This window comes from Megalops cyprinoides, chromosome 11, assembly GCF_013368585.1.
Source record: "Megalops cyprinoides isolate fMegCyp1 chromosome 11, fMegCyp1.pri, whole genome shotgun sequence".
Lineage (NCBI taxonomy): Eukaryota > Metazoa > Chordata > Actinopteri > Elopiformes > Megalopidae > Megalops > Megalops cyprinoides.
Window position 1 is genome coordinate 15,699,984 of NC_050593.1, and position 24,400 is coordinate 15,724,383.

The following is a 24,400-nucleotide window of genomic DNA, read 5'->3' on the forward strand; positions in this document are numbered from 1 at the left end:
GATTCTGATGGGCCAAAACATATGAAATAATAATTAAGCATGAACACACGTGGCATTTTTGAATGATGAATTGATATCATAATCTTATCTTTCGCCTAACGGATGTGTGGGGTTGATCTTGGTTACTATTTCTCTTGGTTAGACCTCCCCCTGCTCCAATGCCCAAGTGCAGAGATGGTGAGCACTGTGCTGCAGTGCACTGTATGCCATCTTTCAGATTGCACATTATACTAAGGTCTAAAAAAACACTGCTTGTTAAAGATCCCGTGGCACATATCGCAAAGAGTACAGGGAACCCTGGAGTCCTGGCCAAATTCCTAATCTGTCTTTTACAATTTGGCCATCTAATCATCCCCCAGTTGTCTAAAATAAATCCATCTCTTTCTGTTTCGGCTGATGTGTGGTGATCGATATGGGGAAAAATAGCTACTGTAAATTGAATTGCGCAGTGATGAACTTAAAATCATTGTGATTGCAAGAAAAGACATTTTATCAGTGTGGGTGCTTATTTGACCTGTTTGTGTGAGGTTATGCGGCCCAAATTGTTTGTCGTCTTCATTTTCATAATTGTCCTCATTTTCATAATAATTTGAATGGGAGACCTATTTTCATAAGTGTCTGTTTACCACCGTATAGATTAAATTCTTTCCACTTTGGGAGGACTAGGATAGATGTGGTCACAATTAGCCTGGGTGCTACACTCACATCCATCACCTTTGCGCATAGGCCACACTGTGTCCCTGCATACTGCTGTAAATACTGTGTTATAAAATAAAATGTTTTGTCAGAGGATGAGTGACCTCTGGATCAGCTCTGGCTGAGGTCATACTTGGACAGGGGTCTTGTCTGAGGATACCCTGCTGTACAAAATTCACACATCTTAAAGGTCACTGAATATTCTCTGATTCTCTGTGTGAATCAACTGTATCAAATGTATCAAGTATAAGTAGAATCATTTAGATCTGTGAATCTGCATAGAATTGGTGCAGTATAATGCTTTTGGCATTACCAAAGTGTGAGGATAAAGGTTCATCATTTAACAGAGAGCTGGTGTAATAAGAATGCAATTGTTTTATTCACAAAAAAAGCCCTTTTTCTAATGTGCCAGTGGCTGGGGCCACAGCTCACACAACATGCATGAAGGGTGTGGTCACCTGGCCACAAAGCATAGAATACCTGTTGGGAACCCAGCCACTGAGTCCATAACATACAAAATAGACAACCAGGGCCTACATAGTTGTATTTGTCAGTGCTGCAAAGGCCTGATCATCTGGGGTGGTATTACAAAAGAAAATCCTGTCTCCAGATCCAGTCTGATCTCATTATGCCCAAGATGGGATTTTTCATAAAGTGGCCACAAAATCGCACTGCTCTGATGCAGTCACCAATCTGCCTTAGCCACTCTGAGACCCGTTCACAAAGCTGAATCATTTTGACGTAAATGTGGGAAATTTGAACACACCATTTAAGGTGCTTAGCTATCAAAATGCTCATGACCAGCAAAACATTTCTCGCTACAGCCCAAAAACTCTCCAGTAAGGACAAAGGGGCATTTTTTAGCACTTCTACTAGAACTTCTTTGATGAAGACAAGCATGTCACTGGAGAGGGGTATAACTGAACTGTTTGTCAATAATTTAAGGATTATTTCTTACTTCTCACTTTCAAAGACATAGGTGTGATTTTTGGTTTTCAGAAATGGATAACCCTATGATCTATGCAATGTCTAAGGCTGCAAAAAGCTATACCATCATATGGTATGGTTTCCACGACAACTGACACCTCGTGCTATGGTATGGCTTGTTTCCCCTGGCAACTTCCATAGCATGGTCTATGTGGACCCAAAAAAGACCCAATTTACTTTCAACCCCTTCTGTCATAATAAAGGGGGCTGTGGTGGGAGTCACTGCTAATGTACTGAGATGTTTTTGGAAATAGTTCACCTTCTGTTTATTGGCCATAAAGCTTGTTTTTTGTTGGTGTGCTCTTGTGTGTCCATATTTCATCTGGTCCAACATGAATAGCCCAGATATTGCAAACATTTCAAATGGAAACATTGTTATAAATGGCTGTCATAATGTTGTTGAGATTCTTGAATAAATAGATGATAAACATTTGATGGGATGTTCAAATTCATGATGGAACAGACAGGTTACACAGAAACAGCTTCTTCTTGAAGGAACATAACCCTTCAATGTGTTTTATTCTCTTCTGTTATTTCAAATGTGCACTGTGCAACTGTGCTTTGTATTTCCTGCTATTTCTGCACTTATTACATTACAGCATTGCTTTGCTGCAACAGAAACCTGACCTTGGACCTGGCCAGTCCCCAGAGTTTTATGACCATGCAACAGCGCTTGTGGAATCATACATTTATTGTTTTAAAGCTGGCCTCCTTCATTGGTAACATCCAGTCTATAAGTAAAAACATGTAAGCATTTCCTTCTTGCTGTGGCACTCACTGGCAGAATGCCCACTTGGGGGCAGCAGCGAGGCAGCACAGGGAAGATATAAGTTTACATTTAGCTCAAGTTAGCACGATAGGAGAGAAAACACAATGACCCACATGAAGGTAGGCATGCAATATTTCTATGCTATATTAGTAAGATCTGCTCTTAGCACAGGCAGAGATGGGCGAAGATACATCAAAATGTATCTTGTTACAAAATACAAAATACCCCTCAAATAAATGTATCAAAATAAAATACAAAATACTGGTGCCAGAAAATGTATCAAGATAAAATACATGCATTTTGTATTTTCAAAATACAGGAAAATACATTTGTAACATTGGGCATTCTGAATTTGTACAAAATGACAGAACATTCAGGTTTTTATAATGTACACAAGGCTCTGGTGAGAGTTTGAACCCTACAGGAAGGAAGAACAGGAAGTAGAATGCTACTGTATCTAAGAAAAAGTGTAAAAACAACAACAACATGATGCTAAAAATAGTATGTCTTGTACAGTATGTAGAAACTTGCTCTCTGTCCAATTCAAAGACATGGCAGTTGAGACCCAACCACTTCAATTAGTAGCCTATATAGTTGCCTTTAAGAATTAACTTTTCAAATATTTCTGGTGTTAACCATCTCCTGTGTGGATGGAGTAGCTTGATATATTATAATGTTAACCACCATGTACCATGCAATATGTAGTCAGACATTAATTATACATCTAGCTAACACTTGCTGGCTACCTGTGGCTAACCAGTCTTATATGCTCGTCGAGCTGTTTCATGTTGTTAACTATCCAAGCCAACTTGTAGCACTAATTTGCTGGCTCACTCACTTCTTTAGCCACCGGGCCACATGTATTGATTGTTTTTATCTTTAGCCTTTACCTATGGCGTTCAACATGTGCACATTCTAAAAAGTAAGATATATTTTATATAGTTATTGCAGTTCAGATAAAATGTTTACCTTGACGGACAGTCCACTGCACTGGTTGAGGCAGAAAGCATGTGCTGGCTTGTTTGGGGGGGGGTGCGAACTTCACAGAAGATGAATTTGATTACGGAAATACTGTGAGTGTGGGCTAGTGAAGAGTGTCTGGTTGGGTATTTCTGTAAGAGCCAGGGCTGAACCATCATGATGCAGTACCCAAAACTGTGATTCTCATAAGTAAGTACTCTATACTACATATGCGTTTGATGGGAATGGCGCTGATGTACTTTTTGTTAAGGTATTTTCTTTAAATTTCCCCACTTAAATAAAACCATCTTTATGGATTATAGAATGTGCGACATGTACAGTGGAACAATTACGACCATGGATTGCCCACTGAAGGGAGTTTTCTGTGCAAATAGATAATGTAATATTCTTATTCCTTCTTAATTGTTAGTCCAAGTACATGTAGTAGCATAGAAATTGTAAATAGTCACACAAAAAATAAAATGAAGGGTCTTGCTATAATGGGGGCAGAAATTGGGGATACACAGAGTTCCAGATATGCTTCACCCAAATGCATTACCAGGGTTCTCTGGTGTATTTCAGGTGTGTCTCTCCCCTGAAGGAGGGTGCAAGCATTTCACAGCACACTGTGGTGGAATGCCTTGGAGGGTGAGGGTGTTACTATGCCAACATAGGAATATAAATAAACCGGCTGGTCGACAGCCTTGACAGCTCTTGGGTTCACAGCCAATCCTGATTTCAGTGAGAAAAAGCATACTTGTCCAATGCAGGCCATTACGGCAATGCGTCAGCAAGCTTGATTTGTTCAGGCCAAAAGTACAGCCATACTGTTATCAAGCGATGTAGACAAAGGATCTGGTCCAAAGAAAGAGGGCACATTGTTACTTCTGGGTTTGAGACAGGCCTCCAGTCAGTGTGAAAAATGCAGCCCTGGGACTTTGCCCACTCTCTGGTCCTTTCAGGACAGTGGAACATCAACTGCAAGTGTGTGCTTGCCTTGTGAAAGGTACTATTGTCGCAGAATTGGCCAGACCACCGCTCCCAGCCACCATGGACTAAAACCTGATTTTTTCATCATCTGTGATCTGTACCTTTTAACTTCAGTTTACATCCTGATGGTTGGTTTCTGTGTGAACATTGATCCAGAATAACTGCTCTCCAGGGAAATGGCAGCTATTCTTTATTCACACAGCGAGGGAGTGTTTAAATAAGGAAAGCCTCTCAGTGTCTTCAACTGCCTGAAAGCATGACCTTTGACCTTTGACCCTGACTGTCTCTTGCACTTGAGGTGGATATTGGCCCAGAGCTGTAGCCATCTCCGTGTGAAGTCTGAGTCAACAAAAAGGGAGATTTTCTATGAGGAGAGAAGTGGAGATGGGGGAGAGAGGAAACAGCGTGTGATCCATAGCATCACTTAAGGACAGCGCTCTCACACTGAGAGCCGTTTGTTTGTCTCCATGCAAATTCCTCTAATCTACATCGATATGCCGCACGGGAGAAGACTGTGCAGTTGTGACACAGAGTGAAACATGTCTTTGTGCGGTCATCTCCACAGCTAACTGCCCTTATTTTCATTTATTGATTTATCATGTTTGCTGATGGAATCCTCATATGAAGGGGATACTTTGCAGTAGGGCATCAGTTGCTGGGGCTTTTCAGCAGCCTGTACTTACGTGTACCAAAACACAATTTAAATAACGGCCAGGGAGAAGCTATTGTTGTGAGCTTTGAGAGCAAAGGAGATACATTTATTGAAAAAGCTTCACACAGCTGAGACAAGGGAACGGCCTGTGTTTTATGACAGCTTCACATGCAATACTTTTTTTTTAGCTTTATTGTTTGCTGTAGGAACGGTATGCACTGCTCAATGTGTTACAATTTGTCGCTCTACAAAACAGCAAAATACATGGTGAAAATATCTAGGGTACTCCTGCAGGGTAGTTTCTAAGCGTTCTACTGAGGGCATAAATATGCAAGTATAGAGAGTAGAAAAATAAATGTGGAAAGGCTTAAATTCATCTACCTCATTAAATCCTCTTGGTAGTAATGTGAATTCTCTTTGGAGGAACTGCCTCGCCTGTTAATTAAATTGCTTTCTGGAGCATCAGTGTGTGTGCTCATCCACTCAGACCCACACTATTTCTTTATGTCTTTGCGCCTAACACCTGTGACATTCTGCACACAGGTACCACTGCCTTACACGCACAAAAAAACATTAATAAATCTTGCCACATTTTTGTGCAGCAATGCTTTGTAAAAACGTCTTGTACCCCATGTCTAGTCTTTCTTTAGAGCAGGTAAAAATGGTCAGCTTTCCAGTTAGTACAGCAAAACCTGTAAAAAAGCTGTACATTTGTATAAATTAACATAACATACAATCTTCCATTGTTTCATGAACAAATTACAACCTCTAGAGCACATTTAAAAAGTTCTCATTGGAGAACATGTGCCAGAAAGCTGCTGGCTCACCAAGGCATGCTGGGAAGGCTGAACCTCCTCAGAGCTGAATCACTAGCCTCTTTCTCACTGGCACCATCTCCATGGAAACAGTGACTTCACACAAAGGCACAAGGCCCTCAAGCTGCAGCCTGCACAAATACTGAACATCATGTCTACCATGAGCACACACACATACACAAACAGAAACACACACACAAACACACACACACTCACACAGTCACACTTTTTCAACTCCAGACAGCACAGTGGCTTTCTTCCAAATAACCAAACACCCTAGCTTATTGTGTACCTTGTTAGAAAGGGAATATGTGAGCTGGCACATCCAATACAAGACACTCTTTTTATTCTTTGTTTTTCCTTTGAGTGGGAAAAGTCAAGTCACAGAGAGAACAAATATTGTTAAGGTAAATGTCACTTGTTTGATCAATATTGTTCAGACTGAAAAGGCAAATGCAAAGCCTGAGTCCACTGCCATCACTAAGGGCAACAAGCCTCAGAATACCACTAAGTCATCCACATGCCACATACACTCCCACTTCCCTCCCCCTGCTTCCACACAGTACCTCCCTGGAGAGCCTTTAACACCCAGACACAGTATCAGATGTCAATTTATTGAGTGCTGAAGCCATTTCTTTGCACCTTTTTAAAACCTTACCACATTTTGTTGTTAGAAGAACTATACGCTGCTTTTCAGTGAGAAGTTCCAAGATTATCTGATGCCTATTGAATGCCATATAGAGAGGGATTTCTGGGTTCTTGAGCCTGCATTTCTGTGGCTTGGAAAGACGCTGGCTCATGCTGAAGGAGTATCAAAGGCAGAGGGAGCCCTGTTAGGAGACTGACCAGGGGGAGAGTGGGGGAAGTACCTCCTCTGAGAAGTGCTGGGTACCCCCAACACTTCATTCAGGAAGGAAGAAAGACATCCTTCATGAAGAGATGGTGGCTGCCCAAGGGAGTCCAAGGAAGATTCGTACAAGGAACACATACGGGATGCACACAAATACCGGCAAACATCAAGGATCAGCATGCAGACATATGTACAGCATGCAGACTTATGGCGTGAAGGAGTACTTACAGACTTACAGCATGCAGATATATCTACAGTATGCAGAATTACATACAACATGCAGACTTATTTAAAGCATGTAGACTTATGTACATCATGCAGACCTATTTAAAGCATGTAGTCTTATATACAGCATTCAGACTTATTTGCAGGAAAATACATTCACAATCAAGAACAACCATGAAAATGCAAATGCAGGTATCATCACACAGACTTTTCTGGCATAGAAGGTATTGAAATGAGAAGCTCTGACATACAGTATAATTATCTACGGTAGCAAGGGTGTTATTAGGTATAGAACTATAGTACTACTTACCACTAACCACTACCTTCTCTCTCCCCTCATCTGGATATTTCTACAGTCATTACTATAACTTTGACCAAAGTCGTGACTATTTGCAAGTCTCTCTCAAACCCTGTCATTCAACCATGCCAGAGGGCTATCCTACAGTGATCCAGTGACCTCTGACACCCAGCACAGTGATGATGTCATGGGTATGTGAGAGTAGGCATAATGCTAAAGGCTCCTTGTCACTTTCTGTGCAAGAAGGGAAACAATTACAGTGCAATACAATATATCTTTATCCATCTCACTATGGTTATGTAATGTTTAGGTTGAAATAAAAAACCCAAATACTGTATATGCACACAAATACACCTATGAATAACAGGGTTGTGAATTGAAAATCAGTGCCAGGAAACATCACATAATGCATTATTAAAAACTAATTATAGGAAGAGAAGATAACATCCTTCAATTCAGTTGCACCTGGAACCCCAGAAATACTGTTCTGGGGAAAGCTTCTCAAACTCAGAGTTGGGAACATGATTTCTGTTTCACTTTCATCCCCAACAACAACGCCAGTGCCCGCACTCAGCCCTACTATCTCCCTCAGACAAGACTCACCAGGTTACACTCACACAGGCTGGAAGACAACAGCCCTGCCAGAGACCTCCACTCTCTGTGGGTGTACAGTCTTATTCAAGTGACAGTTTCTCCAAAGAAGTGTGTAGAAGGATAGCATGTGGTGTTAACCTCCCATTGCGCTCTATTGTCACTGCCTGCAGCATCTCATTGTTCCCATTGTATAATAGCTAATCTTTGATCACTATTTTTAGTTTGGAGGTGCATGGAAAAATGTACTTCTGCTCATTTCTGCTCCCTTTCAGGACACTCTTGGACCTCCTCAGACACCTGAATCAGCTGTTATAGCTGAGCAATTCACACACGCTAGTGAAGTGAGGCTGAGGTGAACGCAGGTGAAAGGTTCTGGGCTATGAGTAATCCCCTTTTCAAACGTCTTCAGTTTCACTGAGCTGGAGAAGAGCATGCAAAATCCTAGTGAAAGAGAGAGCTGAAACGCGTGTGTCATCGGAGACACCAGAAGCCCAACCTTATCCTCTTTATATTCAGACTCACCTCATCAAATTAAACTGGTGTTAAAAGCTGTTTGCTAGCAGCGTTCCCATTTTATAGAACTGAACGACAGTTCTGCAGAGTAAACAAAAATGCTTTGTTCAGCCTTAGACAGTGGCACCTGCACCCAACAGTCCACCCGACACAGCTGTGCTCGTGTGGTCTCAAGGGCAGCACAGGTCTGCACACAACACAGTTATTACACTTGCAGGAAGCAAGCTTTCTCTTTTCAGCTCTCTGCCATTACTTGTAGGACATCATGGGAATTAACTACAAACAACAAAGAGAAACAACAATATTGTCAGCAGGGACTTCCAGACACTGGGAGGCAAACATACCAAGAATCAGAAGAAGCAGAGTCAGACTTTACTGGCCAAGCATACCTCTACACATACACGGAATTTGACTCCGGTTCCCGTGTGTCTCGTAGTGCTTTCAAATAACATCAAAGTGACAACAACAAACAGCAAACATTAAGGTGTTGATGAGGTATGTATGAGGTATATATGAACAACTATTGTACAATGAACATGACTTAAGGTATACATGAGTGCAGGCTATGGAAATGTGTAACTATTAGTTATGTACAACTATTACACTGTGGTAAATACAGCTAATGCACCATGAGTATGAATTAAAGTAAACATGTGCAGGCTATGCACACACACAGCGAAAATGATGCTTAAGGCAAAAGCACATTGTGGTCAAACAATATGGTCCAAAAGCTCAGAACCAGGTGTGATAGTATCACTCACTGCTCAGTTCTCCAAAGGCTTACTGTGAACCATTATTGGATAAACACTCTTATTTTGTCTTATTATCTGAAGTGTCTATATTATACACAAATCGGCCTAAAGAAGGCATGTCTGGCAATACAAACTTTGTAGATAAATTACAGTGAGTAAAAAAGAGCAGAAGTCTTATTTCCACCTACATTTCATGGTAGTCACAAGTCACTAACAATGGGTGTGTGCCCTTCCTCATCTTATTCTAGGTTTATGATATTGAAAAATACCACAGGGCAAACAATTAGTTTCATCACACTCATTGAGCTAATTATCCTGGACCCCTGCAACATGCTGTCTCCTATAAACACGGCAGAAATCACTTCGCAGCGCTAGCAGGAAGTCTGTCCTCAGCTTTCACACTGTTATCAGATGGATTTTAGCCTGTGACTCCAGTCAGCATGTTTCCGTTGCACACATAACCATGCCGTGAGGGCATCATATGATAAACAGATGGAGCTTACCTATGAGGCTCCACTGGAAGCCTTTAGTGTGCACTAGGGTTACAGAGAGAGCAGAGAGACAGAGAGAGAGAGAGCAGTTAGACACTTCCTGTCAATCACAGGGAGGGCGGGTCTTGCCAAACATGAACCACATGAGAGAATATTGCAATGAGTGGAATTCTGTTCCACTGCCCCATAAATGTACATAACTATGTAATGATGTTTTCTAATAAATTTAAAATTGAACCTTTATTGTATCAATGCCTTAGCGGCAGTGCATTTATTAAGCTTATCTTAAATGCTATTATTAGTCATTGCCATTTCCAAATTCCTTTCTGAAGCTGTCTCCTGTTTTTAGGATTCAGTTCATTACTTTACTATACGTTTGCACATGCATCAGCAAGTATATCACATTTTCTCTGATTAGCTTATCTCCCGCACCTATTCAGCTGAGCAGACTGTGGAATTGAGCCAGAGGTTCCATTCACAGCTGGTAGCGCCGCACCGTTAATCACCGTGTGATGCGGGCACTTGACAGCCATTCAGATGGTCATTAAAAGGAGAATGTGAATGTGGTGTGAAAACTGGCCAGTGTCTGGCACAGACTGTGTGGCTTGGAAGCGCAGATGATGTCAGCCACGGTGAGTACGCAAGTGTGAACACAGACAAAATGCCCCATTTACCAAGCACACTGAAGAAATGAGTGATGCTACTGGAGAAAAAAGGGAGGTGTTTGTGTAATACGCATGCTATGTCTGCGTAGGGCAACTGCAAAGGGAAAAGCATGCATGGTCTGCGTATATACTCATATGAGCAGAAAATGTTCAGTGAGTGTGTGTGCATTGAGTATATGTGTGGGTGTGTATCTGTTTGTCTGTGTGTGTGTGTGTGTGTGTGTGTGTGTGTGTGTGTGTGTGTGTGTGCATGTGGTGTACATGTGAGTATGAAATCGGTACGTGCTGTAACTGAGATGGCAACGGCAGTTAGCGCACAGATGGGGAAAAGATGACTGGTGGATGAGTCCGATCTTTCAAAACAGCGGAGCCATGTGTGTGTCCTGCATCAACACTCCACAGAACTGTGGCCTGGTGCAGATCACATAGATCCGGCCCGACTGCCGCACTTTATCCACTGAACAAAAGTGCAGACATTCTGAGATAGTGGAGTAAGGGCCTTTCTGGCAGCTGTAGGCTGAACCTTTGAATTGAGGATTATGACGGTGGCAAAGTATATGGAGCAATGCGCAAGTGTGAGTGTCTGGTGGAATGTGTCATCCATAAGACTGCACTAGACTGCGGGAGTGTGTGATCAGGCAGAAATAGCACCATCACCACCATGTGAGGTATACGCATATACAGTGGACGAACTGCGATGTAGCAGGTAGCAGACTGACTCTAAACAAGGACAACAGAACAGTGAAAAATCTTTGCATTGCAACTTTGACAACATACACTTGTGATGCTTGTGGATCAGGGGAATATCACGCAGATCACATACTTTAGGATCCAGTGGGGAAATATCTGGTTTGGAAAAGAAATGTGGAGTCAACAGAGCAGAAACGTTATGCGTGGGTCAGATAATGCAATGAGAAGCTTCCAGGTGTTTGAGTTGTAGGTCTCTACAGTATATTTACACTGTTGATGTCACAGCTGCCTCAGCATCCCCTGTTTTGCAGGTTTTGTTCACACCTGCACCTCGTATGCACAGCTCCATCATTGAGGGTATGAATGTCATCTAAAGCCCAAATGAAAAAGGCCACACTAACTGTCTAAGAACTGCATGTAAAATAAAATGCTAAACATGGTGCAATTTTCAAAGTATAGGCCTACTGCAGCTGTAAAGGCTAGGCTAAAAAACAACTGTTCTCCTATCCATGTAATATCATTCCCAATATTCAAACTCAAAATATTAAACACGTGCATCACAAGCATTTAGAGTAATTACGTTTGTCTGTTTAGTATAAGACTTGAATTTGAATATAGCTGTAATACAATGACATGTGGAGTTTACAATAAACAACTAAGTGACCTCATGTGGTTTCATGCCCAGTATAAAGGGGGGGGGGGGGGGTATGCTGATATGGAAGGTCCTGCCCAAACTCCCATCTTTTCGCAATGAGTGAACTAGGGGGGTGGCAGAAATGGTATGTACGAATCTTCTGCATACCGTATGAATTTTCCACGTATTCCACCGACATACCAGGCATTCCACATTCCTATGTTTTCACAACTCCGTGACCTAGTCTAACATTAAATGAAGACCATGTGAGGTGTTATTTTAAAACTAGCCAAGTGAAGGAGTAAAAAGTTTAGCTGAATATACTCCATTGTTTCTAATAGGACTGAGCATAACAAAACCCCTCTCTTTTCTACACAGTGTTCTTAGGGCCCACACTTTCACTTGGCCCAGAGCACTAGGAGTTCTGTGGCAGGGCAAGAACAGTGATTAACTCTTGAGGAGGGGAAGGATAGCGCATAAGGCTAACAGGAATTATTTCTGCCGGCATCAAGGCCAGTGATGAAGCCATTGAGATAATTGCTTGACCACATAGTCTTTTATTAATAATTATGACTGTTATTTATTATCTTAGCAAGTCCTTATCCAAGCTATTTAATATTATATTATTCATAGTGAGAGCATGTGTGAAAGTGGAGGGACGAATAAAATGTCTGCATTAATCATACACCAGTTTTGTTCCACACCACAAATCAAATAAATGAGATAATGTGGACATTTAATTATGAGAGGGGTTTCAGGGACCGTCAAATCTTGAAAACAGCAATTTATCCCTTAAATAATAATCCGATGTCTAGCAGACACACATAGACACACTGGGAGAGGTATTATAATAATATTTCAAAACACAACAACGTGCATCTGCCTGAGACCCACAGATCACGATGAAGTCAATTACTAAAAACATTTTAGTGAACCCGGGGATTTTGATGCCAGCACCAGTTTGAAATAATTAAATTAGCACCTGTCTATTTCGCATCCCTTTATTTCTTTTGCTGTTATCAGTCCTTAAAGAAAAGACAGATGTTTATGGAGACCTTGAGACCTACATTGAAACTGCCATCCCTAAACAACCGCTTCATGATTGCATGGACCAATCAGTCAAAAGCCCAAATACATTGAGAAAATAAAAATTACTCCGTTCCAGCATATATGAACACCAGGGACTTACGTGGAGTGCCTTTCCCCATTTGCTATGAGTGATGCCAATCAAACAATTTCAGTAAATCTATTCGTTTAAACGTTATGAGGATAGAGTAAATCACCACTTTGTAGTGCGATTGGTTTATACTGTTGCCAATCTGATAACACCACCCTATGAGGGTGTGGTTACATGTGGAGTATGCGTACTATGGTTGCATAGCAGTACGGCGGGTTGCGAGAGAGGAAAACGGGAGTCGAAAAGAAAGAAAATCCTGGCATCGGCTGGGGGGATTTTAAATTTTTAAAATTATTTTATTGTGCTTAGCTGGCTAGCTGCTGAGGTGGCTATTTTCCATGGGGCACCAATGATGAGGTAAGAAGGAACGATTCGTTTTTTATTGTGATGGGGTTATTTTCCCACATAGCCAGCTAATGTTGGATAGGCTGGATAGGTTATAATCTGGAGAGCCAGAATGGGATCTTTCTTATGGATTGCTTCAAGAGAGTGGCCAGGAATTGGCTGGAGCTAACTAGCTTTGGGGTCAAGACTATAGTTAACTAACTAATCTGGGTAAGAGAATCACTGCTATTGCATTGATTGCTCTTCCATAGCAACTGCAGTAATGGAATTGCCACAAATTTGAAAGGAATTATCTAACGTTACATTTCACTCTAGGAAAGAAAACGGTGACGTTAACTAGCTAGCTAGCTCTCTGTCTAGCCTTTGCTATCACTTGTCTTACAATCCAAGTGAAGTTGGACACCGTGCGATCTTTTTGGTGGGCATCATAACGGCAAGTGTTCACGTTACCTAGACTAATTAGCTAGCAGCATCAGTTTAGGTGCCACAAAATTGCTTGCTAGCAAGCCGGAGCAGGGGACAGGACTCGTCTGAACGTGTTCTTAGCCGGTCATGTAGCCAACGTTAGCCGGGTAGCTCTCTGCGTTATGAATGACGAATGCATCACTTTTGCGGCAGTGATTGTGCAGTTTTGTTTCTGAAATGTTGTGAAATGCCACACCACCAGCTTGTTTCAACCTGCAAATATAACAGCATTTTTACGATTTCGCACTGCGATCGGCTGCTTTAAAGTAGCTAAGATGGCTAGGTGGCTTTGGGGTTTTGTTGAGGTGGGCAGAACTGTTTTGTTGTTAGTCAGTTAGCTAACATTAGTGCATTTACTAGGTAGCTAAGTAAAATAGCTGAAGGGGAGATTGGCTAGATAACGTTAGCTTGCAATTTACCGGTGTTGAGTACTGTGTATCTGTGCACATTTTTCTAACGTTAGCAGCGGGAGGTGCACATTTAGGTCAGTATCGCTGTAAGATAATGATCCCGATGCTAATGCTTTTCTCAGCTCTTCTGAAGGTTTGCTGAAATCAAGTTTTAAACGATAACAGCGCGAACTGTCGTCTTTGAGTGATTGACAAGCTCGTCTTAAACGTGGAAGGGTGACAACAGTATGTAAGGAATTGAATGGGAATGCTGAAACCAGTCCATTGATCTCTGCCTCTTTATAATATCGTGACCAGCCGTCTACAATGCCCTCAATCATAGGCGTGTACCGGTGCGCGCCGGAGGGCTGTATGCTCATGCCTGTCATGGTCCAGCCCTGTTCCCACCATCAGATAGTGTGTTGCGGGATAATTGTCACTTACAAGTGATAAGCAAGATGAAGTACCACAATATTTCTTTCTATCTCAACCAGATGGTCAAATGCCCTTTCAACACAGCATCACAGTCTGGCCAAGAGGTGAAGAAAAATGCATGCATGCAATAATAATAATACATGCAATCTTTTTGCATGTATTATTATTATTATTATTCTTAGTTTAAAGCAATGGTGCAAAAGCTGTGCTACCTCATGTGTTTGTAGCTGCCTTGATAGTGGCATTGGGCAAACACTGCCCAGTCTTCTGAGCCAGAGTTCTGGTTTGCAGATGTATAATTTATGCAGTCAGGTTGCAGCCTTGTTTGCTTATAGTGCTGAATTCTCCTGCTAGTCACTTCAGGTGTTTTTCTGTTTTGCGTTTAAGATATCCATTTCCATTATTATATTGACAGCACATGAGCCATCATACACCTGTACTCATATAGAGGACAATTAACATATTATATACCATAACAACAAAATTTCCCAGGGCACTTTCTCTCTTCAGGGCTGAACAAGTAACTACACTTCATGAAATATTGGCTCAAACTGCAAGTTTCTTGAAACGCTTCCTCCTTTCGGGAGCTTTGGGGCTGATAGATCAGTGTTTTTATGTGGTTGTCGGACCTCTCCCCTAGTCATCTTTAACCAGGCCAGTGCCAAGTTATGGGGCAAAAGGTCTGTGGTTGTTTCTCACAGACCCTCTCAAAAAAGCAGGAAAACTGGGCAAAACTCCACCTTGTCAAGCAAGTGAAATTCTAGACAGATGGTGGAAAAAGGCTATTAGTGTATGTGTTGGCAGAACAGAGATTGTAGGGACAAGAAAATGACTCCTGCATCAAACACTGTGGATGTGTCTGTTTTTATTACTTTGTTCTACAGTCATCAGTCGAACAGTCAAGGATTGGATAAGGGTGACATTTTTTGAGGGCAGAGGTTACCATACTCGAGGCTGGAACTTAGGTGGAAGGTGACTGAGAATGGCTGAAATAGATAACTTAGCTACCACATGTCATACCTGGGCAGGAGTGAAGTCTGATACCCCTGCAGATCATATGTGGGGGTGGGAGTGTTGACTGCTGTCAGGTTAGTGGTCTGTTTCATATTTTTCCATGGTAGCTTTGCCGGGTGTGTCTCCAGGGAAGCTCAGCACGCTCAGTGTTCTGATCATGCCACAAACCACTGCTTTTATGGTCAGCAAGTCTTTTAGCCCCACTCCTTTGAAACAGACCAAAGGTGGCAGTGTGGCTTAGTGGTAAGGAGCAGGACTTGTAACTGACAGGTTGCTAGTGTGATTCCCCCCTTGGGCACTGCTGTTGTACCCTTTGGCAAGGTGGTTAACCCAGAATTGCCCCGGTAAATATCCAACTGTGTAAATGGATAGCATGTGGAAAAAAAAAAATGTAACCTATGTAAGTTGCTCTGGATAAGAGCGTCTGCTAAATGCCAATAATGTTAATGTTAATAGGCCACCTGACACACAGAGAAATACAACTGAACTTTGTGTGAGATGACAACGCAGAGGTGAGCCAGAGGTATTGGCTAGCAAACAACGTTTTGTTTAAGCTATGAAATGTCATCATTCCCACGAAGCTGGCTTGATCAATGAGAAAAACACTTTGCTGCTTTTTCAGTAGTGGGTATGTTGAAAAAGATTTTAATCCTTGTCCTTGCGGTGCCTGGTGGGACACAGGGATGACCCAGTCGAAACAGTACGAAGCTCTCTTTTCTTGAAGGAGCTGCCTGTAATTGCTTGTTTTTAAGTCTATCCTGCCTTTTGTGTTTGAAATTCAGATCATTTTGTGGGGTATTTTGAATGAGAGTCTCCATCAACCTCGCGCTGTGAGTAATTATGGATGTTTAGCTCGGTGGTTTAGGTGATTTTCTTTTTTTTTTTGTTGTTGATATGGTTGGGTGGAATTTGATTGCCAGTTTTTCCTAGAAGCACAGTGAAGAAAAACAAAAACAAGGCTTAAAATATCTGTGTGGAGCATTGCTGTGGTTTGAATGGCTTCACAAGCAGCAGTGAGGAGTTTGTTACCTCGTACTGCCCTGTGTTTGAAATGAGCAGGTGTGTGTGTGAGTGTGTTGAAGGGAGGAATGGGGGGAAAGAGAGGGAAAGAAAGGATGAGGGAGGGAGTGAGGGTGGGAGGGATGGGAGGTTAACCCTCTGAGGGGATCAGGCTGCATTTGTGATCACTGCCTCTGTGTTGTATTTCTTTCTGCACCGAACCCAAAGACAGGAGAGGATGCAGTGCTGTATGATGTCATACTGTGTTGTATTTTTACAACATTATGCAGCAAATCGCTCCATTTAAACTGAACGCTTGCTGTGCAGCTGTGCATGAAGGCAAATGCACTGATTTTCATGGGCTCTTAAAATTTATTTATTTACGAACAGGTGTGCACATGCTGGATGATTTACAATTTTACGATGGAAAATTGCTCAAATTAATTTATGGCTCCCTTTCCACAGAAGCCTTTTAGATACAGTGCCTCGCTGGAGGGTACAGTAGCAGCCTCCCTCTAGAGAATTCAGACTCCCCTCCCTCACGCCCAGGTTGCTGTTGGTTTCATGGTTTTCCATGTGGGACCGTTTTTTTTCTGGGAGCGGATAAATCAGGATTAATTATGCTGAGTGATGGAACGGCCTGCTGCATCCGTCTGAAGTCATCCACCCGAGAGAGAATGAGAGATGTCACAGAAGGTTGTTATTGTAATCAGTCCTGTCTTATATCGAGCGGCCCTCTGACATAAACTGTGAGAGCGCATGGATCTCACTAGGGGGGAAGCTCTGACCAAAGCGTTCCCCCCCTTTCTTCACTGTCCGCTGCTCCTCTCTGCTCTGCGGTTTCACCCTCACTCTGAGGACCGGACCACCCAGTTGTGGAATGGGGGGAGTGGGGGGTGGTTTGTACATGTCCCTTTGTCCCTCTTTTGTGCCTCGGCCTGGTCCTGTACCCCCCTGTGGAAACCCCCCCCCAGCACCCCGGAGCCGGGTGGCGGGCGGGGCTTTTTGTGCCTGCTTTTGTGCCGGGAATTAAATTCAGCGTCGGGGGGGGGGGGGGGGGGAACCGTAGCAGCTTCGCCTTGCCGAGGTCAGACCGCAACAAAGGAGTGCGGGGGAACGGGGGCGAACGCTCAATCATGCCATTGTTTACTTCCGCGTCTCCCCCCACCGCCCCAAGGCACCGGCCCCCCGCTGCTAGCGCGGCCCGTTAACATACCGCCGTTAGCTCCCGATGCTCGGTATCGTCACAGGCTGGGGAGTCGCCGCGAGGGGACGGCTCGGGCGTGACTTTGCGGAAGCTGTGAGGCAGCAGTGGGTGTGGAATTTAAATGAAGTCCGGCGCTCCGGCGAGGCCCGCTGTGCTGAAGGGCCGAGTTCACGTGTCATATTTGCCCGGCCTCGCTGTGGTGCTGTATGCGGCCATGTCCGGCGTGACCCATGTTGAAGAGAGTCCGCATGAGTGTGGCATCAGAGGCCGCCTCCTGCCTGCTGACTCAAAGGCGCCGTTGTTCGGCCGCTTCGGTTTCTGCCTCTGTTATTCTCTGCTGCCTGCTTTGGCCTTTTTTTTACCGCGTGGTTTGCATAATTTCGGTTGTGGCTGAGATGGCATAGCTGGGCAGATCTGTTTGCGTGTTTTCCAACAATATTGGGGTAAACCAATAAAGGGAATCCATCTCTGTGCTTAAGGCCTCCCCCCCTTACGTAATTCATCCCCACCTAAGCTGTCAGTGGCCATGGCAGCATGGGCAGCGTGGAGCGCTTTAGACCGAGAGGATAATACCTTTTACACACTGCGCTGCTTCACAGCCTCCCTGGCTGCTGGGGGTGGGAACTGTGCTTTGGCATTTGTTTCTTGTCTCTTTGAGCTTGGTGTGCTTCGTCGGAATGACTGAAGCCAGGTCAGCATGGCCCTGAAAGCTTTCTGATGCTAATGGGGTGGCGTTCCGGCAGGGCACAGTCCTGCAGGTGGAATCTCCCAGGAATGGTTTTCGCTGTCTCGTACAACAGAGTACCTTTCTCTTCATCGCGGCGCAATGAGGAAATATTTGGCAGTTGCATTCAGGATGTAGGACGTAGGCTAGGCCTTCTGTGTGACCGTGTTGCTTCAGCAGCGACAGTGACTGTGGTCATTCTCTTTCTCCTGGGAGACAGCTGTGCCACAATGGCCCCCCCCTAAGGGATGTGAACCTGTGACCCCACAACAGCACAGCCTGTTTGTTTTTGTTTTTTTTTCCCCCTTGCCTTGTTTTCTGCACAGGAAGTTAAAGTCGCACTATCACCCCGGTGACCCTGGTGTGGAGATTATGTCCCTCATTGTTTGTGTCTGCAGGGATCCCTAATCCTCGAGGATCTGAGCTGCGGATGAGCCATGGGGCCGTCTGCGACCAGCTCCCAGCATGCACAGCGGTGGTGTTTTCCATAGTGCATGTGTGTACTGGAGAGGTCCTTCCCAGAATTCATAGCGGTGGTGTTTTCCACACTACACGCGTGTCCTGGAGCAGTCCTTGCCAGCATTCATATTCTCCTCACTGCATGTGTATACAGTTGAAGTCAGCAGGAGTGATGTAACAATAAGGGCTCTGGACTTTGGGCCAGAGGGTCATTCCAATCCCTAATGCATGCAGTCCAGGAGCCCTGCTGGTGCTCAGCTGAGTTCATTTCACCTGTGCAGCTGTAAAGCAAGTCACCATTCAAAAGGAGCGCACAGCCTTGTTTTACCCAATTCTGCCTCGTGCATTCATTGAGCTCAGCAGACTGGAATGAAGGAGGTTTTTTGCCACGTTTCAAATTTGACCTTGTGCGTAATTTTCATAGTTACATTGAAATGAATGGCAATCAGCATACGTACAAAGGCCACATTTTCACTCTCATTCCATCACTTTGAAGGTGGTGAGACGCCACCCTTCCCCCCCTCCCAGGGGCCAGCCAGCAGCTGTAATCATATAAGCCTAATGAAACTGGGTGGCCCCTTAGGCTATTGTTGCATACCTGTCTGTGCAGCAGTGGCTGATGGGAGTGCCTGCAGCTGCAGGTGGACTGCTGCACATATTGCGTGGCTGAAGATGGTGGTGCATTACCTGTTCAGCCGCTCCTTCCTTCTGTCCAGCTGCGCAGTGCAGATGTGATCCATTCCCTCTGTTGAGCTGTGTGTTTCCCCTGTTGAGCTGTGCTTTCTCCTGTTCAGCTGTGCCTTCTCTCTGCACAGCTCCACATGTTCTCTGTTCAGATGTGCAGCTCCAGCAACCTTGTGGTGACATTGAGTCCCGCTGAGCGACAGAGAGGCCCCTCGGCTTCTGGAAGGAGAACGCTTACTGTAATTGCTGCCTGCTGGAGTGGAGGGGATCAGAGAGCAGCGGTGACACAGGGCAGCAGCAGCGTGTATTTAGTGTAATTTTCCTCTGTTTACATGTCCCCATGATAAAAACAGTCCTGATTGGAGACTGGATAATCCGAGAAGGACATTTACTGTGTCGCGCTCAGGCTGAGCCCCACCCATGCGTTGTGTTTCTGATGGGCTGCACTGTGCAGTGAGAGGGTTGAAGTGTACCGTAGTGGTTAAGGAGCAGGACTCGTAACCGATTCAATGAACCAATGCCGGTTCAATTCCCCGCTGGGGCACTGCTGCTGTTCCCTTGGGCAAGGTACTTAACCCTCAGTTTCCTCAGTATATATCCACTTGTAACCTATAAGTTGCTCTGGATGGAAGCATCTGCTAAATGCCAATGAGGTGATTTAATATGTGTTGCCCTTACTTGCCCTTACTGCTCTTACTGAGCTGGGCTTTATTTGTATGTTTTACGTGTGGCCACATCCCTGTGCCATCTGCGCGGACTCGCGTGCTTACTGAGCTGGGATCAGTCCTCTGATCGTGTCTCATTTTAAAGCTCCGCGGCAGACGTCTGCGCGGAGGGTGAGCTCACCGTGAGCGCCGCTGTGGGAACCTCTCCCGGGTGCTGCCAGGGTTTCGGATCCGTTCCCACATGTCTGCATGCGCTAGGAGGCTCCTGGCGACAAATCGGCCTGAAACGCAAAACATTGGCTCGTAGATGACAAAATTCCCCAAGCAGTCAGGACAGCGGCCAAAATAATGTATTGCGAATCAAGCTACATTTTAAAAGGATCCTGGAAGGTGCACACCTGTATGGTAGCAGCAGCGTGTGTTATTAGCTAAAACAGCCAGCCATCAAGAAAATTAAACTACAGTAATGCTACTGCTGCTAGACTGACAGACATTATCTAAGTATGTAAAGAAATGATAAATTAGGAATCAAATTGGCACATCCACTCAAAATTGGAGAGAGGTCTCCCCTTTGCCCAATGGCACTTAACATTCGGGACATGATATTCATCTATGTATTGTCTGTTCACTGTGTGTAGTTAGTGTCTCCACACTTTTAAATTGATAGTAGAGCCAGCTATCAAAATATATGATGTAACAGGCACAGTAAAAGACAACTACACTCAGAACAAAAATAGCTTGCTAGTTGAAACAAGCCGAATCTTCCCGCAGTAGAAGAACCTGCTTTGTGCTGTCATGTGTGGCTTTTGATTGGACAATCAAAGATTGTACAGCGATGATCAAAGTCCTACTATTGATTTACATTAAAAAAAGGAACCAGATTGAAATAGTGCGTATTAGAGCATGTTTGGGTTCTTTGAACATCATAGTAGGTTGTGATCATTTTATGTTTTGTGCAAAAAGAACCTGCCAAAGTTGCTAGTGATTCTGCAACATTAACCCGCTGAAGATAAAATCAAACCTCATTGGCAGGCTGGTGGTTATTAATTTCAGATGTTGTTTTGTGGCAGGCAGTTAAGCTGTATGAAGGGTTTTCTGCGTGTCTTGTTGGGCATCCTCAGAAAGACGGTGCAGACGTGGAGAGAAATGAGTTCTCTCATGACGGGGTTAAATGTTACCTTGGATTACCCATGAAATGGAGTTATTTGTTAAGCAACATGACGGCACTTCAGGGTTCCAGACAGCACAGCATGCTTACAATGTTTCTGTAACCTTGTGGTTGTGTTGCCGTGATAAGACACCTTCTCTGTAGCTTTCTTTGTCATGCCTTCTGTGGGCCCAGGACGTTTCTCAGGGGCTCGTGGCCTGGCTGAGCCAGTGAAAGACTGTGAGATGGCCTCCATCTCTGTGCAGTGACCTGTAACTTCACTAGCAGTCAGGGCAGGGCCAGAGAGGGCCTGGGTGTAATACAGTCGAGACCGGCATGCTGGACGCCCAGCAGCGGAGGACTGTCCCACCGGGGCGTGTGCCCCCGCACCCCCTGACAGGGTTTGAAGCTATTAATAGTCCTCTCACCGCCCTGTTACCCATGCCTCTCATTGTGCGTAGAGAGTGAGGACCTGAGCCAGCCTACAGAATATAAATCCGCTTATTTAATCATCCTCGTCATCTTCATCATCGCCATCTTCACTCTCATCCCCCCATCTGTCCACCTCTCCACCCACTTCTCCATGAGGGACTTCCAGCACAATACAGCATAAGTGTATCCATTCACTTTAAACGAGCAACAGTGTCAGGCCAGGCTAACAATGCTCCCAGACCAGGGAGTGTGAGCGTAACCACTCAGGATACCACAAGGATACCACTCGGTGCTCTCACTGAAGAGTTGCATCTCTTGAGCTGTCCATACCGTCACCTGTGCATAAGTCAGTGTTCTTATTTCTTTGTTTTCCTCTCTCATGTTGTCTCTGCATGTGTTCCTGCCGTAATGCTCCACACACTTTGAATGCCCATTCTTGCTTCTGTCTGTGGTGAAGAGATGGTGCAGGCTTACGAAAATCACGGCGCTCTGAGTCCTGGTCTGCGGCCTAAAGCTGTCTGACGGTAATTGGCCTGGTTGTTTCCTCTGTGGTTTTTTTGCTTGTGTTGTACTCTGCCTCACTTGTAAGTCACTTTAGATGAAAGCGTCTGCCAAATGAATAAACAAAAACACACGAAGGGCCAACACTCTCAGTGATGCGTGGCACTGAATGACCTCACTGCTCATCAGCAATTCAGGCAGCATACCGGGGAAGGTTCTAGAAAAGTACCCAGCACAGCAGCATGTAATTCTTACCCCCTGGACTGTGTAACCTTGAGTTCTTGAGAGCAAGTATGACAGTGCAGCCCATCTGTCTAGTAGCTGATGGTGGCACAGCTATGCTTCAAGCATTAACTTTGCTGTACCGCTGAACAGCTCAGCCGTAGCAGGCTGTAGCTGCACTTTAACACATCGTAACTGTGCTGTTCCAACAGTTTTACTCCAGTGCACCCCGCTGTATCAGCAGTCTTCGGCACACACAACACTCACCCTCTGATTAGTTTCAGTGACAAAGCAGGAAGTGGTGCATGAAAACCTGGGATGATTGTGAGCAGTGGAGGGAAGGGGAGAGGGCGTGGCTAATACACACACATCTACGGTCAGTTCACTCTGTGAGCATGATATATATTGCATAAATATGTAATATATATACGCACATATACACACACACATACACCCACATACATATCTGCTCTGATCAATTGTTGCTAATGGATGGGTGGATTTGAGTTTACAGGAAACAGCCCTGTTACATTGTACATCAGAATGTCTTGGAAACCCATATCATCTGCAAAAGAAAAAGCTTGATGAGAGTGCAGAAAGTGGTAGTGCGCACCACGACATAAGTTTATCATTTCAGAATTAAAAGAAGCCTGTGGCCAATAGCGCGCTTTAACCCTGTATTACATTACATAACATTACATTACATTCATTTAGCAGACGCTCTTATCCAGAGCAACTTCCAGCACAATAGAACATAAGTGTATCTATTCCAGTTGAATCGGCACCTGATACCAGGCCGTTACTTCGGTGCCCTGTCTCCGTGACTGAGAACGCATGGCTTCTCCTCTGTGTGTGTTTTACACGGCTGTGGCGTGACTGAGAGAATAAAGGAGTGTTTCCCACTCGTTTTAGCATCATTGGTCATAGGGACGGACAGAGAGGTGGCATGTGCAGGATAGGACGCAGCGGTGGTCTCTGCCGATGGGGCTGCATCTGCATCAGCCCTGGTGGATGGTAGTGTCATGTTGTCATAGTGAAATGGTAATCAGGCCTTCGGCCCTGTTGAGGGGACCGTGACGTGCTAAGCGCTCCTGGGATAAGGAACATGGCAGAACTCGCCGTTCTGGTGGGCAAGGGAGGCAGCGGGACGCATTCTCAGCTTTGAATTACCGGGGTGATGAGAACGAACCGATCAATGAATCTGGACAACTCAGGGCGAATCGGCCCTCAGTGCTCTCATAGAAGAGCCGCATCTCTTGTGCTGTCCATTGAGTCACCTGTGAATAAGTCAGTGTTCTTATTTCTTTATGTTTTTCAGATTTATTTACGCATGTGTTCTTGTCGTACTGCCCACTGCACACTGAATGCCCATTCTTGCTTCTCTCTGTGGTGAGGAGACAATGCAGGCTTAGGAAAGTCACGGAACTCTGCGTCCTGGTCTTTGGCTGACAGCTCTCTGACAGTAATTGGCCTGGTTGTTTCCTCTCTAGCCTGCTTTTATAAATATTGATGGGACACAGAGGTTTTGCGTGGCTGACAGCACAGCGGTCTCCCCCGCTCCTTTAACCCCATGCCCTGCACACAAGACGTTCTTGCTGTGCCCTTTCTCTGAATTTTGCGTTGTTATCGTCAGCTTCAGTTAGTGTGGTACGAATATCAGGCTTACCTTGGAAGCAGCGGGCATCCATAGACCTGGACTGGCTGTAATAGCTGTGTGTTCAGGCCTACATTAAATGTGCCAGTAACTTCACGTGCCCTCAGTTTGGTTTTGACATTGCTGCAGTATTGCCACTGCATTACAGAAATGTAGTTTGGCAGGAGCTGAATACAGTGAAGCCTCTTCAGAAAGGGTGCTCATCATCATCATCATGTGTTTCTCTCCTTTTTGAGTTTTTTTTTTATTGTGTTTGAGGGTGCTATTATGCTGCATGCAAGTTCTCACCCATATGTCAGT

The 24,400-nt window shown here is 44.4% G+C and overlaps 1 protein-coding gene across 3 annotated transcripts in view; it reads left to right on the forward strand.

Moving 5' to 3' along the window:
- Positions 1–12,957: 12,957 nt before the first annotated feature.
- Positions 12,958–24,400, forward strand: part of LOC118785474 (intersectin-1-like) — a 52,205-nt gene continuing 40,762 nt past the window's right edge. For all 3 annotated transcript variants that reach the window (XM_036540143.1, XM_036540144.1, XM_036540145.1), the window contains exon 1: positions 12,958–13,115. The gene's annotated coding sequence lies outside the window, so the exon portion shown is untranslated. The remainder of the gene's footprint in view (positions 13,116–24,400) is intronic.